At 46.4% G+C, this 15541-nt stretch overlaps 1 long non-coding RNA gene across 23 annotated transcripts; it reads right to left on the reverse strand.

Annotated features, from left to right (window-relative positions):
• Positions 1–5394: 5394 nt before the first annotated feature.
• On the reverse strand, positions 5395–11737 carry LOC123165421 (uncharacterized). Of its 23 annotated transcripts, none has more exons than XR_006482991.1 (6): positions 11097–11737; positions 10911–11013; positions 10339–10448; positions 9543–9603; positions 6464–9471; positions 5395–5901 (listed from the first exon to the last, which is right to left on the reverse strand). It is a non-coding gene; the product is annotated as an uncharacterized lncRNA (long non-coding RNA). The 23 variants fall into 23 exon arrangements; XR_006482990.1 differs by having other exon boundaries at positions 6464–8068; positions 8191–8234; positions 8744–8861; positions 8936–11013; XR_006482984.1 differs by having other exon boundaries at positions 6464–7865; positions 8038–8068; positions 8191–8234; positions 8744–11013.
• Positions 11738–15541: the final 3804 nt, after the last annotated feature.

Below are 15541 nucleotides of genomic sequence, written 5' to 3' on the forward strand. Positions count from 1 at the left end.
ACATAGCAACCACTGTAATGGGTCGCCATTAAACTATCGGCTGTGTGTTTCAGATTCGATACTTGTTAACAGCCCCGACCAATAACAAATTTTTCACGTGTCAGATTCTCATTCGCCAACGAAGCCACACGACAGCTCTACCATGTGGCAGGTGTCGCCCATCCAACGGACGATATGCGCCTATGAAACGTCGACACATGGCACCCATCAATGGCCTGTTTAGTTAAAAAGCCCGACCCAGTAAAAGGTCTGCTTAAGGCACATTTGACTTAGTCAAAAGTTATCAGGTCGGCCCGTTATAGGCCTGTTAACGACCTGTTTTTTATATAGCACTTTTACATGCCGACCCATGGCCAGTTAGTACATGTCTGAATTCAGTCCATTCGGGGTCCGTGCGTCATTCAATATGGTTCCAGTCCGTTGATACTTTAGGCCTATGTGTGATCCGTGGTATTTTCTTCTTCCAATTTCGACTCGTTCAATGACTCAGACCTTGACAACATGTCATGTATTTTAGCCCAAAAACGGCCCGTGATGCTTCTGGGCCATTTGCGACCTTTAGTATAATCCGACCCTTTTACGCCTCGTCGAGTTTTGAGGCCTTATAAGGCCCGTGGTACATTTCAGCTCATTTACGGTTCGTCCCATCTCTGGCCCATGGTGTCTTTTGGTCCATCAACGGACCCGTGTTTACACAGGGCCATTTTTGGCCCGTCGTGCCTTTTGGTCCACTAACGGCCATTGGAAACCCAGTACCTTTTTCAGCTCTCATTCGGTATTAATGCGTACTGCGATGTTGTCTCGAAACAGGCTCGCGCCCCGCTTTATAGATGAAGCACCGACCAAAGTACACGGCCGAACGATACATAGTGGAGAGGTAGCCCTCTTATAAAGCGGATCCTGAGATTTCGGTACCACGCAGAACCTGCGCTACCGAAGAAGAACAAGGGGAGATCAGAGTACAACGCCACGCCACACCCCAGCACACCTAGGCTCCACGACAGCGCCCTCAAGAGGGAGCACGGCGCAGAGCGTCGCCACTGCCTAGTCCGGAATGGACAGGGGTCTTCACCCGGTGCCCGAACACGAAGAGAAGAACCACAACGACGTCTTCAAGAAGATAGCGGCGCCCGCGGGCGTCGCCGTCATCGGCGCCAAAGCGCGGAGCTTTCGCTCGGTAGCTCACCCGTGTCCCACGGTAGACCCTGGACAGACGCGACGAGCTCCGACTCCCAGATCCAGATCTGGGCACCACCGACAAGGGCATGCCCGAGCCACCTGCCGCTAGGCCTCTCGCCGCCCATACGACCAAGAGGAGAAGCCACCACCGCCGCCATGAAACCCGCCGGAGAGCCAATCATGGGGACCACCTCCCGGGGCCGCCGCCCCGGCATCCCTGTCCCAAGACTCCACCACCCATCTGCCACACGACACACCAACCCCGGCAGGTAGGGTAGAAGGTCGTCCTTCCACACCTCGCCCGACATCAGTCGCCAGATCTGGGTTAGCACCTCCACCGTAGGAGGCGCCGACTCCTGCATCCCCAACCAGTCCCCGTGGACCTGGGGACACGACCCTAGGACTTCCGACGGCCGCCGCGAAGCAGAGCTTGCACGACGCCAAATCCGAGATCATCGGAGCCGCACGGCAAGACGAGTAGGCGATGCCAAGACCACCTCCACAGCCCACCACACCCGCGAGGACAACGCTCACGAGCACATCCCGGGCCATGCCCGAACCACACCTACCCGGGGAGCACCCCGATCTATCCCGGGCCCAAATCCGGCCCGCCCGAGCGCAAACCCTAGGCCAGGGGAGTCGCCGTCATGCGCGCAACCGACCAGCGCCGCACGCCACCGACTCCAACCAAGGAGAAGGAAGGCCGCCAAGCCGCCACCCCGCGCCACCAGCCAGACCACGGCCGCCACGCCGCCGAAGCCCGCACCAGCCCGCACCTCCGCTCCCGCCCACCGAAGCCACGAAGACCGCACCTTGAGCAGGATCCGCCGCCGCCTTCAACCGCCGCTGCCGCCAGCCAGCAGGACGACGGCCTCCAGCCCGTGCCGCCCGGCGGCCAGATTGGCCGTTGCAGCCCGGGCACGCCCCGCCGTCGTCAGTGCCCGCCACGCAGTCTGTACCAGCGCACCGCCGCCAGTATGCGGAGCCGCCACACCCGCACAACGCCGCGCCGTCGCGCCCACTGCCGCGCCGTCGCGCCCACTGCCGCGCGACGCTCCGGCCCGGAGAAGTACGCCCGCGCAGCCCCCTCGAGCAAGAGGACGCCGGCGCCCCGCCGCCGCCGGCACCGGTCGGGCTTTGCCCGGCCGTGCCCTCTGGCGGCGGTGGAGCAGAGGAAGAGGAGGAGCAGGGGGCGCTCGACGGGGATCTGGTTGCCCTCCCCGTCGCCTCGCGGGGGCGACGCGGGAGGGGTCGGGATGGGTCGGGCCCTGAGAAGTTCAAACCTGCCCAAGAAGGCATGTCCACTGCGATGTTGTTGAAGAAGGTTTCAATTTCCTATAACTAGTGGTTGGGGCGCATCCCTGGTGCGCCTCTTGAAAGGAAGCTGAGGCGGTGCCAGGTTAGGTGCGCCCTTTTCACTTTCTTACCTATACTAAGTAGTGACTGCCGAAGAAGAAGTTAGTGGAGGCAAATGCGTGGTTAATTGGAGACAGATTTGCTCGCCAAAAGAGTTTGGAGGGGCTCGGCATAAAAAATCTGGAATGCTTTGGTCGGGCTCTACGCCTACGGTGGCTCTGGTTTAAATGGGATGATAATGACAGGCCTTGGAAGGGGTCGGCAACACCTTGTGTAGGTTCAGACTTTGCTCTATTTGAAGCTTGCACCAAAATCTCTGTTGGCGATGGTGCAAAAACTTTGTTCTGGAAGGACAACTGGTTAAATGGCTCGGCGCCGGCCAAGATTGCCCCGGCCATCTTGAAGAGGTCAAGATGCAAATCAATATCCATCAAGGATGGTTTCCAGGAGGGAAGATGGATGACGGGCCTGTTTAGACTGAATTCTGAAGAAGTGCAACAGTTCCTCTCTCTTTGGGAGGTCATTCAAAACGTGCAACTTTCTACTACGGCTGATTCCATCTCCTGGCGATTGTCTGCTAACGGTGAGTATTCAGCAAGTTCTGCATACAATGCTCAATTCATTGGGAGGATTCGGGAACCAGCTCTGAACAAAGTCTGGAAGTTGAAAACCGAAGGAAAGGTGCATTTTTACTTCTGACTCCTGCTCCAAAACAAGAATTGGACTGCGGACAGGTTGTTGAGAAGGGGATGGCCACATAACCCATGATGCAAGTTCTGTGACATGCAATCTGAGTCAGCGGTGCATCTTTTGCTATTCTGCCCATTCACTAGGCAAATTTGGGCTGATCTTTCCGTCTCCGATCCGGAAGTCTCGCTCATTGGATCAGCCTCTTCCTCGGTGTCCTCTTGGTGGTATGAGCTTAATAGCATCTCTCCAAAGCGACGAAGAATGGAGTGCATGTCAGTCGCCTCCTACATGGGCTGGCACATATGGAAAGAGAGAAACCGCGGGTGTTTCAGAATTCTAGCGCCTCTGCTCAAGAGGTTTGCCATCTTGCAAAAGCTGAGCTCAGCCTCCTTCAGGAGGCGCGGGAGTAGTCCCCTTTTGTATTAGTAGAAGGCTGACTTATGAGCCTGGGGATTTTCTTCTTTTGTTAAGCCACTTGGCTACTTTGTAAGCTGGCAACAGCCGATGTACAATTTTCTTTTCGGGCGTATCATTGCATTGATAGAAGAAGTTAGAATGAGTACAACAGGTGGTACAACACATGACACGGACGCAAGGGGTGTGAACATGGTACCCGAAGCGGAGAGATGTAAGATACTCGACCCAAGCAAAGAGGAACACAGCTAAACTCGCCGACCAGAGAGGCAATCCAACCAACAACTAAATAACCAAAAGCTCCGAATCTAGCACCAAGGACGCCACGAGCAACCAAGACAACGCCTTCAAGAAGGAGAATGACACCGAGACGTCATCGTCGCCCGATCCGGAAATCCTAACCTAGGGTTTCCTCTGATGCTCGAAGAGGGGCACAGAAAAACGACCATGGCAGCGCCTCCAAGAAGGGTACGACACCCACGGGTGCCGCCGCTACCAGCATAAGATGCAGTGATTTCTCCCTGGCCAATTCCGAGCAATCCCAAGACGTCGGAACACGAATCAGAGAGGAGGTCGTCGCGCATTTGCTGGAGTTGCGACTACAGGAAGGTGAGCCACGCACAACGCCGTAGGAGGCATCGGGCGCCGCTGGACGTGCGAACTCCGAAGGAGGGCAAAGTTGCGTGGCTATGCGAAATGAGAGGCGGCGGGTATGGGACAGTAGCCATATCCCCGGACGAGACAGGATCTGGAAGGGAGCGCAGACCTGGGCCACCCAGAACCAGAGCAGCAGGGCGCCGGCGGACCTAGGAGCTGGAAGGGGACGCAGCTCCTGGAGCAATGTCGGAGACGAAGATGCACCGGGATGGACGGCCAACCAAGTAACCGGTAGGGTGGTGGTGGAGCGGAGACACCGAGGAGCTAGTGAGCCAAATGAGCCGGAAATAGCGCAGCTCCTAGGGCTTGCTGGGTCTGAGGGCGCGCCGGCCAACCATGAACACAGGAAAGGGACGCAGGTCCATGGCCGCCGGGCAGAAGCCGCCCCTGCGGGGTGGTGGTGGGTGGCGGTGGTGTTGAAGGGATCTCGCGCGCAGCCACACTCCTGATCGGCGAGCTGCAAGAAACAGGCACTGTCGGCAGGACAAGCCGGCTCCATGGCCGCCTCCCAAAGAGGCCGGTCCGAAGCTCGAGTAGGGGAAGGGGTGGGTCGGGGGAGGGGGTAGCCGCAGCAAGTAGGGCACGCCCGGCCGCCATGGTCGGCTGGCCGAAAAGCACCGTCACCTGCTGGGAGGAGCACCCAAATCGCGTCTGGGGCGAACGGGAGCCGCGGCCGCGGCAAGCCATCCGCACCGCCAGCGAGCAGGGGAAGCCGGGGGAGGCCGCTGCAGTCGCCGGTGGAGTTTGCCGGAGCCGCCAAACCAGATCTAGGCAGGTGGCAGAGGGCGGGGGATTGGGGCTCGAGGAAGGAGAAACGGCCCCGCCATCCCAAGGCCCAGCGCGGCTTCGCCGGCCGGCCCTCTGGCGGCGGCGATGCGGGGTGGGCGGACGGTGGGTGCCCCGCCGACGGCGGCTAGGGTTTCCCCCGAGTTGCCCGGCTCGGGGCAACGCGGGGGTCGGGCTCGACGCGGTAGCCGGTGTACAGTTTTCCCCCTTCTAAATGCAATAGCAGAGCTCCTGCTGACTTTGGTCAAAAGAAAAAAAAAAGTGGTGTGCAGATAAAACACATTCAAAGAATGGACGGAAAGGACTGGGTGGTGCCAAGTAAAGAAATGAACCTTTCAGTTTCCTTTTTTGATCTAGATAACACATACATTCAATTCTTGAGAATCTTATTATATAGATGCATCATGTGAGAAAGAAACTAAAATGCCATCACAGGCAACACACAACAATATAATGCCATCGACAGAAGCATCTTGTTGCATGGCAACATAAGATACAACAATAGAAATTGCTGCATGTTACGAGCGGCGGCGTGCCATTGATGCCTCCCTCTAACCGTGCGGCGAGTCCGAGAGGAGCACACTCACCTCATCCGTTGTGTGCTTCATAAAAATACGTACATTTAGATGAGTCATTACGGACGGCAATGACACTTCGGGACACGCCGTCGATGAAGACGGCAGAGATGTTGACCTTGGTCTGGAGGTCCCTGATGGCAGCCCTGGTCCCCTCAATGGTGAACGGCTCCACATCGTTGGCATCCTGGGTCCTCAGCTGCACGCACTTCTTCTCGTAGGGTAGCCGGACGCGCTGCCCTGCCTGCAAATGCACTCCAGTTCATATTCTTTGGCTTGAATTAAGCGCACGCAGTACCCAAGAGAACCATTTGATAAGCAAGTTCTAATATCAAGTCAATGATAATTAACAAAAATAAATACTCCATCCGTCTCAAAATTCTTGTCTTAGATTTGTCTAGATCCAGAATGAAAGGGGTGATCTCGTAGTTCTTGGTCTGTGAAGATGCGTTGTTAGGTGCTCCATTTTCCCATTGAGGACGAACCTCAACCTGTGCTCGAGAGATAGCTCTCCATACACTGATAAGGGATGTATGGATTCTCGAGAAGAGAGGAGCCGTGGTGCCCCCCCCCCCCCCCCCCCCCGGACCGCCCGGATCCGGGACAGAGGGAGTACAATGGTGCCTTTAGGTGTATTTGACAGCGAATAATAAGGAATTTTAAGTAGAAGTACTCGGTAACAAGCCATCATCAGCTACAAAGTAATGCTAGAACTGTCATTGCCATATAAAAAGGATCAGGTGTATTTCCAATAAGAATTCACTTTTATTTCATTTGTCAAGAAGTAGAACTGAAGATGGGAATACCTCTTATATCGCATATTTCTTCACCGAAGTGTTGTAGCATGCAATGCAAGCAAGACATAGTTGATCTCCTTACACCAAAAGTTCAACAAATCAGTTTGCAAACAAAGAATCTGAGATAAAGTTCCAACTAATATGGTATAACCTTTTCTTAGTTAACACAAGAATAAAAGAAAAATGATATCCGCATGAACAACAGCAGAAGAGAAAGCCTAAAATGTTTTCTTCAAACTAATGACCCAAAGTACTGAAGTAACCTCTAAAATTCTTCTTGCACAACTGAATTGTCCTATCTTTTAACCGCAAAAAGAAGAATGACAGTATCGACTATACCTTGCCTACAATATGATATCAAATATGGCTAGGACCATACATAATTACCAACATTAAAATCTTGGAGTGGTCACTCTCATGATATGTGTTGCACAACACATAACTGATTTAAAGCTTGAGGCAAAAATTGATAGTATATATGAAATATTAAGACTACATAGCTGATTTATCTGGACATCAGTATGTACAGAAGGTGTCATATATAAAACATACAGAATGAGAATAATAGCTATTAATCTCAAAACTTAATCAGCAAACACAAACACGGTAATGCTAGCTAGTACCCTTGAAATAAATAGGGGTATTCAAGATGGGATGGGACTCGTCATCAAATGGATCTATAAATGCATCATGGATGACCGGCCTCGCTCTTCTTGTTTAATGAGACAGAAGTTCAGATTCTGAAACTGCATGGGCACTTGTTTAGTTCAGTGCAAGACAAAAGTAACAATCCATTCAGCAAAAGCCAATCCGAGGTAGTACACCTTATCTATCTATCTATCTATCCTAGTTTTACTCGCACACAAAATCTACATATCCCCTTTTTCTTTCGAGAGAATTCTATTTCCACCTTGTCGATCGACACAGGGTCTACATGTACAAATCTGGTTTGTGCGGCTTAGTAAAACAAATAAATTTAGATGGCCACATGCTAAGGATTTTTCACAGATAATTAATATCTGATTGATATTTGGAACCCTATCTAAAATACAGGAAATCAGATGAGTCAGTTTCGCACCTTACTCTCTTCTAATGCAAAAAACACTAAAATAGATCTTTGTACTTTCGATTAACACTGAACCATTATTTATACTAATAAAGCATTTTCGTTCGAAAATAGACCATTGTATTTGTAAAAATACAATGGCGCATCTGTTTTACTTATGCAAGGCCTAGCTGTTATGCTGAAGCATAGTCTAATCAGACTGATGAAGGTAACGTGCGGCAAGCTAACATTTTAATATAGTTCTCTAGCTAATACTTCAATTCCAAACCTGGTTAAAAGAATCAATCCTTTGTAGCAGGGAGGGGATATGTTGCTCTGGCAAACCGTCCTAGCCTTGTGGCCCTCCTGAAAGACAATGGAACAAATATTAACATGTTTTCTGTGAGGGCATTCATAGGTAAGATAAGATTGACAAAAAAGCTTTAATTGTAGAAGATGGCATATGTACCCTTTTTAACACTCTAGCATAGCTCTACAAATCTAGTGAAAACAAAGCTCGACGGTATAATGTACTCACATTAAGGCTGGAAGGCTGGAAGCTCTGGTAACTTATCAAATAAAAGCAAACAAATTTAGTATTGTAAGATACAAATGTAGTGGACATAAACCTGACACCTAGTGTACCATGTTGACATAATAATAAGATAAATAAGATAAATGGGAGAATCACCTCAAACGACACCTTACTCACAAGCTAACCAACAAGCGCATAAGCTGAATTTGTAGGAGGACGACAATGAGAAAGATAAGTAAGTCTCCAGAGGAGGTGTGCACCAAAACGAAGTTCAAGACAAAAACATAAATGGAGGAAGAGAAGTGTGAGTGTGACCCTATCCATCACTCACATCTAACACACAGACTGAATATTCAAGTGTCATGTTAGTCACAGTAACTCAATACATTTATATTGAAAATAACAGAGCAAATGCAAGCAAGCTATCTAAGAATCAGGCAAACTCTATTTTATCTAATGAAGAGGATCTCTAATTAATTGTTTGAATTTTTCTGTAGGCTTTGATTGCCATGTTTGAAGCAATAACTAACACACAAGTGAATGGTATATCTCTCTTCTTCTTATCACCGGCCACTTCACTAATTCAATTCTCCAGAATAAAAATAACCAGATGTATGCGTACCGAAACACATAGAAATACTACACAACAGCTTTTTCCAAAGGTAAACCATAATGCATACAAATGGGAGCGGAGAAAGTGATCATATACCTATGAATACATAAATACACTCTCTATAGCTTCTAGAAATATGTATCCCGAGTGGACGCCTTTGCTTTGAGCAATTTTTTCAGTCCATCACAACTTCTTCAGTTTTTCGTTGTAAACCCTACACGGAGCAAGCTTGCATAACTACGAAGTTATTTTGAAGCCACGAGAAAGGAAATAAATGTGAAAATTGACCATTTTCTTGCTTCTGATTTAAAGTCGGGAGTTTATGCATCTCATATTCTTTCCATTTTCCTTCCTTCTTCAGCTAGTTAATATATACACACCGTTCAAGTCCTTGAAGAAACCACGAGCTTACAGAAAGAAGATCTACAAACAGTCAAAGAGTAACCTGAAGCACTTCCTTTTCACAAGTAACCTCCAAGGTCTAATGCATTTCTATTTTTCAATGGTGATTTTGTTCAATAAACTCAGAACTTTACACATTATTATGATGGTTTTGCATAGAATATATACTTCATATTTCTCCTTGCATAGAATATTAGTAAGTGGGCTTATTCACTGTAATATAGATAAATAGATAAGTAATAATCGCTTGAACTTTGAAACTCAAAAGTAAGGTGCTGATTAACATCCTTTGGGTAAAACACCATGAGAATAACAGTAAGTGGGCTTCGACCCAAAGGCATTTTTTCTCGCATCAATATCGAATCCAGTGCACTGATTGCCTTCTCTGTACCTATCTTTAGCATATTTGCTAGCCCTGAAATCTGTAGGGAATTTTTTAAGACGCAAACAATGATAAAAAAGCATGAAGCACAGTACAACGGAATTAGCTCACTCCTTCGTATGTCTCTGGTCAGTGTCAAAGCAATCTTCTTTAATTCCAAAGGCAAGTTCTTCTACAAAAATCATCATTGAAGCAATCATATCAGAAATTCGTGAAACTGATTTGTAGTGTGTACAGCAAAAGAACAAGGAAAAAAGGACCATAAATGAGCATCCAGCAACTGATTTTCATTCAAACGTCAGTGGCCAAATACTTCGTATCTGAGCGCCAAATGGCCACTTGAATGAATACAAATTTGAGAAAGGAACAGAAACATACCAGGAAACACTGGTACAACAGAAACAATGTCAGATATGTACCCACATCCATCACAGATTAGAATGTATATTGCAGTTGCAGAGTTGTAAAACTAATTACTAAGGCTCAGATTAGAATGTATATTGTAGTTGCAGAGTTGTAAAACTAATTACTAAGGCTGCAAGGAAAAAAGGGAAATATTTTCATCAGTTCGAGGGAAGATATTTCATCACCAAAATTAGTTCCATAAGACTAGATCAACCTAGATGAAAGTAGGCAAACAAAGATATAATTAAATCAACACAAAGTAGTCTCTAATTTTTTTTACTTTTAGAGTTGCATAAGTGGAGAACCGGATTGACATATTTTCTTCAGAAAATTCATATGGAGAAACCACAACGAAAGGGTTTTGGTCAAACAAACATCATGTCCAGCAATTCCTTTCATATAATAACTATTGGTGAGAAAAAAGTGAGCAAGTAAATTATAAATGACGAGAACAATTGCTAATTAAAGAACATGCAACCAATCTTATAACAGGAGAGCTTACATCTTTTCCGAAGCCACAGTTGTTGTTGGGTTTGAGCTCCTGAAGCCGCTTCCTCAAGTAGTCCAGCTCAACTATCAACTTCTTGATCTCCTCGCATTTTTACTTATTCTCTTTTAATTATAACAGAGCTCGGTTACATCTACCATGTCCAACTAATACTCTATGCTTCACTACATTACGACTTTTGACAATCTACCAGCCAAAAAAACAATCTTATTTCTCAGTATGGTGATGGACTGAGCATTCCATAGCATCATATCATTCTGCTTTATTCAAACCGATATTGATTTGCATATATGAAAGTAGAATAGACAAACCGTAGAGCAACTGAATATTTGATGACTTTCTCAATGGTTCAGCACGTTGCAGAAGTACACTCTTTTTTGTGTGTGAATGATTCACAGAGTTCTGCTATGGGTATTATTCTTGACACTTTAGCTCAGGAGACAACTTTCTGACCTAAATCACTCATTTACGAAGTATGAACAATAAACACAGCCAGTGACAATCTAGTTTTATGCCTTAAAAGCCCAATTCACATCTCAGAAGAGTTTGACCAAATATATACATACCTTCATTCGGTGAGAATGCAAGTTCTTTAGTGCCTCAGGAACATCCGGAAAAAAAAACTCCTTCCAATTCTTTCCATTCAAATCCAGTCCTCCATATATGACCCTGGAATTACATTAGAACATAACTCCATCGAATCAAAAGATATATGTTCCAGCACTGGAATGGAATATCAAAGGTACAAGCACCTCCATCATGGATCCGTGGAGAAGAGGGGATCCTCGACGAGCTCCTCTCCTGGAGGCACGATGAGGATCTACGACGGCATGCTAGTCAAGGATGCCACCTCGCCTCCAACTCACGCAGGTCGCGCACGCCCATATCGCGCACTACCGGCCACCGGTTCTCCAGACCGCGCCCGGCCGCCGTGCCGGCCTCTCTCTTCTCTGCACGTGACGGCCTTGGAGTCCACCCCCATGACGCGCTGATCTGGTCCACCATCGTCGACCGCTGCTGCACCTCCACTGCTTGCCGTTGACCTATTATGCGCGAGCCGGCGAGGTCCTTGTCCCTATAGCCGATGTGTAGGCACACAGCAGAAGACGAAGGCGATGATGAGGCGTGTCGGCGCAGATCTAGCTCCCCGTCGCGATGGCCGGTTAGCGGACGAGAGGGAGGCCGACGGCACAAAGCAGATGAGCGGGTGGGAAGAGGTGATGAGGGCCTCGGGGTGTGACGGAAGGACGGTAGACGGGCAGAGGAGGTGGCAAGGTTGGGGCAGAGGTAGGCGGCGGCGGCGGCAGAACTGGGGAAGACGAGAAGAAGCGTTTCCGGGGGAGAGCGTGTGGACCGGCGAGATTTTTTTTTGTGAGGACGCACAACAGGCCCAATCGCGCACGCCACTCTTTTCCTCCGTCTCCCAATCGTCCGAAAATACTTGTCATCAAAATAGATAAAAAGAGATATATCTAAAACTAAAATACATCTAAATACATCTTCTTTATCCATTTTGATACATCTCCTTATGATAAGTATTTTCAGACGGAGGAAGTAGGATTTTCTTTTTGTCTCGTAGGCAAAAGCTTTGCCTACGTGGACACAACAAGAGCACGCCCATGCCGCACACGTTAATGTTTTTAATGCGAGAAATCATTTCATGATGCGGTTGTGCATCAAGAACTTTCTTTAGCATTAACAAGTAGTTTATTGACTATCACACTGGTCTTTGTTTCTTTTGCAAACATACAATGGCACGGGGTTATTTGCAAGAGCTCTTATACAGCGCCTTCAACGCCAGTTCGCAAGATGGCGCTTGCGCGAAGGTTGCTGTTGGCCGGCCCAGTGTACGCACACAACTCTTGAGTCATGAGATCTACCACATAGTCCAGTACGACCTGATTCGCGTGAAGGTCGCTGTGGAAAAGTTCACGAATTTGAAAAAAAAATCGGGGATCTGAAAAAAGTTCTTCGATTTTACAAAAAAAAACCATGAATTCAGAAAAAGTTCATGAATTTCAAAAAAATCATGAATTAAAAAAAGCTAAAGATTTGAAAAAAATTGCAAAATTGCAAAATATCATGAATTTTAAAAAATATTCATGAATTCGAATAAGTTCATAGTTATTTTGAAAAAAAGTTCACAGGCTTCCAAAAAGTTCATCGATTTTGAAAAAAGATCATGAATTCAGAAAAGTCAAAGTGATTTTGAAAAACATGTCCGCAGATTTGAAAAGCATTCATCGATTTTGGAAAAGTCTGCAAATTTGAAGAAAAGTTCGTGAATTAAAAAAACACGGATTTTTAAAAGAGTTTGCAAAATAAAAAACTTCAGGATTTTTTAAAAAAAGTTCATGATTTTGAAAAAAAGTTCACGAGTTCAAAAAGTTCCTGGTGTTCCAGAGAAAAATTCACGGGTTTGAAAAAAGGTTATCAGTTTGAACAAAAATTATGAATTTGAAAAAAGTTTGTCAATTTTGAAAAAATATCAGTTATGAAGCAAAAAGCACACAAATTTGAGAAAATTTCACGAATTTGGGAAAAATAGTTACAAAAATGTTATAAAAAATACTAAAAAAAAGTTCACGGATTTGAAAAAAGTTCATGAAAGTTGAAAAGAATCACTAGAAAGTTAGCAAACAACTCACAAGAAGTTCATAGATTTTAAAATGTTTGTGAAATTTGAAAAAAGTTCACGAAGTTGAAAAAAAGATTCACAAATTTGAGAAACTTCATGAATTTGAAAAAACTGAAAAAATTTCATGCATTTAAAATAATAATATTAAAAGAAGCAGGAAGAAGAAAAAAGAAAATAAAAAACCGAGTAAAAACTTAGGAAAAAAACAGCCAAACAAAGCCGAAGAAAAGGAAAACCAGAATCTTTATTTTTAACATTACATTTGACGCATAACAAAAGAATAACTTAGACACATGATGTGAAGTCTCCCAGGTTGACATCACTCTAGTGCTGAAACGTGAGCTTTGTAGTTCGAGTCTCAAATACGCCCATTTTTTGTATGTTGAAAAAAGAAAAAGAAAATGGGCCAAGCCCAATGCAGGGGGGGTGCGCCGGTTTGCACAATAGCCTAGAACCGGCACTAAAGGCGTCGAATAGGAATTTAGGTTATTTATAGGCTTCTCTCTTTATTTACGGTAGGTACGGTCTAGACAACTATTGCTGATAATACCTTGCCATGTGATATATGGGCCACATTATTCTGTTCCCTTGTCTATAAGCACTCAATTAGATGGAAGTACAACATTTAAGTTACCATTCCCCTATAGGGGTTTCATCCATCCCCAGAGCAACATCTCTAGCATGTTCTTCCAAAGCAAAGTAGGAGCCAAAGCTAGTGGACATAACGTTTGGTATCACATAGTAGAACTATTTCCGATGGAGTTTACCCTCTCTTATCTCGACATATAGTTTCCATCTTGTTCTTGTTATATGTTTCCCGACATATAGTTATCATCTTGATCACACCTATAGAACTCTTTGTAATGTAGTTGACTCTCTCTTAGGCAATTATGGAGTGTCATACATGCAACTAGTATGTGGGTTTGCTTCTCTGTTGGGTAACTTGTGTCAGGTAGTAAAGGACGTAATTTTATTTACAAAACACCAAAGGAGCGCTTAGTGATATTTTAAAGTGATGAATGAGCATGATTAAATATTCTTTTTTTCACTTGGCCGACAACCTTGTCAAAACTCTACCAAATGGTACTTTTGTCCCCTGTATGAAGGTAGATATACAATCTCATTGGGATACCCTGAATCAACAGAAACAATATTTCCCTAAACACTAAAATAGTTAAAAGCAATGAAAATGGGGTGATATCATTTTAGTGAACAAAAATTCACAAGTGAACCAGCGGGTGGACGTGGAAATACTTTATCATCATATCTATAAAAACCCTTGCGTCATGTGCAGATCCTAGCCATTGGCGACTATCGTTGTGAATCACATGTCAAAGTCACACACGACCATCATCTATTGTGTCGGATATCCAGACCGTCCAACATGGTTAACAATCCCATAGGCCAACACAACAACACATATGTGTGCCCCATCAATTGCATCGATGCAATTGTTAGATTCATGCCATAATATGGAGTCTTAAAGCTTTTCATGCAAAGTTAGGAACAATTGATCTCTTGGTTTGTTGTTACCCGTAGCTAAACATACCAAAAATGCAATACATCTTCAAACTTACGCCGAATAGTTCCAGTGGAGCACTAGCGATTCTCAACTTGACTCACTAGTTGATGGTTTCCAACAATCCACAAGAGCCCATGTTGTATGCGGTGTCGTGTAACAATCCTTGCATCACTAAGAATTTCAACAATACATCGACTATCCCCCTACTTGTTGGGGAACGTAGCATGCAATTTCAAAAAAAATTCCTACGCTCACGCAAGATCTATCTAGGAGATGCATAGCAACGAGAAGGGGAGAGTGTGTCCACATACCCTCGTAGACCGAAAGCTGAAGCGTTAGATTAACGCGGTTGATGTAGTCGAATGTCTTCACGATCCAACCGGTCCAAGTACCGAACGTACGACACCTCCGTGTTCAGCACACGTTCAGCTCGATGACGTCCCTCGAACTCTTGATCCAGTAGAGGGTCGAGGGAGAGTTCCGTTAGCACGACGGCGTGGCGATGGTGATGGTGATGTGATCCACGCAGGGCTTCACCTAACCACTACGACGTTATGACCGAAGAGTAAACTGTGGAGGGGAGCACCGCACATGGCTAAGAGAATTCTTGGTGTGTCTTTGGGGTGCCCCCTGCCCACGTATATAAAGGAGGGGGGGAGAGGCCGGCGGCCAGGAGGGGCGCACCATGGGGGGAGTCCTACTTGGACTCCTAGTCCAAGTAGGATTCGCCCCCCTTTTCCTTTCTTCCACCGGAGGGAATAAGGGAAAGGGAAGGGGGGCGCCGCCCCCTCCTCCTTGTCCTATTCGGACTCCCAAGGAGGGGGGCGTGCGGCCACCTCCGCAGGCTTCCCTCTCTCTCCCTTAGGCCCATGTTGGCCCAACACTTCCCCGGGGGGTTCCGGTAACCCCTCAGTACTCCGGTAAAATACCTGAATCACTCGGAACCATTCCGATGTCCGAATACAACCTTCCAATATATGAATATTTACCTCTCGACCATTTCGAGACTCCTCGTCATGTATGTGATCTCATTCGGG

This window comes from Triticum aestivum, chromosome 7D (assembly GCF_018294505.1).
Source record: "Triticum aestivum cultivar Chinese Spring chromosome 7D, IWGSC CS RefSeq v2.1, whole genome shotgun sequence".
Lineage (NCBI taxonomy): Eukaryota > Viridiplantae > Streptophyta > Magnoliopsida > Poales > Poaceae > Triticum > Triticum aestivum.